The sequence below is a fragment of the Lupinus angustifolius genome, unplaced genomic scaffold (genome assembly GCF_001865875.1).
Source record: "Lupinus angustifolius cultivar Tanjil unplaced genomic scaffold, LupAngTanjil_v1.0 Scaffold_852, whole genome shotgun sequence".
In the NCBI taxonomy this organism is placed as follows: Eukaryota; Viridiplantae; Streptophyta; class Magnoliopsida; order Fabales; family Fabaceae; genus Lupinus; species Lupinus angustifolius.
In genome coordinates, this window is record NW_017728175.1 from 4,002 (window position 1) to 4,807 (window position 806).

Below are 806 nucleotides of genomic sequence, written 5' to 3' on the forward strand. Positions count from 1 at the left end.
ATCGATTCCCGAACCTGGATATCAAAAATGATTGGGCTTTAAAGATTTTTCTATATTTTTAACCATAAAATGTAGTGGCGACTCTAAGAGGTCGCGTAACCGAAAATCGGGGCACGACATCATCTAACTACCACCTTTTATATTTTTGTCATTTATATTTCTGCCATTTACATTTTGCAACTAACTCTTTAGTTTCTTTATTTCAATTCAATCATTTAATCTCCACAACTCTTTATTTTATTTATTTACATCCAGTCATTTAAATTTCACAACTAACTACTAATTTTTTAATTTTATTTATTTACTTTATGTCATTTAAGTTTTGCACATACTAACTTACTAATAATTTATTTATTGTTTTATTCTTTCATTCTTTTATTTAATCATCATTGAAATACTCTTAATTAATATCAACCTTTCAACAAAGAAATGATATGATCTAAATAACAATTACAAAAGAGAAGAGAAAAACTATTTCAACAAGAAACAAAAGGAATATTCATTGGTAGATTTTAATGGTCTGGTCGACCAAATGACTTGTCGGTTTATCCCAACTTAATGAATTTTGATTTTCCCATGGTATATGGCTTTGACAAATTTGTACCCTGTAGATGGGACGTGTAGTCACTTTATAGGCCCATCTAGTGCGTGATAGCTTGGAGTAGGAGTCTAGGTTGTGTAGTCTGAGGCGATAGCTCTGTGCAGGTGGCGCAACAGAGTAATAGCAGGGGTGGGGGTCATGTTGTCTTTTCTTGGATAGGACTCTTCATCATGTAGCTCGGTCTCTTTCATCCTTAGCCCAAGGG

General features: G+C 33.1%; 1 long non-coding RNA gene across 1 annotated transcript in view; it reads right to left on the reverse strand.

The window, feature by feature from the left end:
* Positions 1 to 482, reverse strand: part of LOC109341905 — a 4,115-nt gene extending 3,633 nt beyond the window's left edge. Inside the window, exon 1 of the long non-coding RNA XR_002107009.1 lies at positions 473 to 482. This is a non-coding gene — a long non-coding RNA (uncharacterized LOC109341905). The remainder of the gene's footprint in view (positions 1 to 472) is intronic.
* Between the last annotated feature and the right edge of the window lie 324 nt (positions 483 to 806).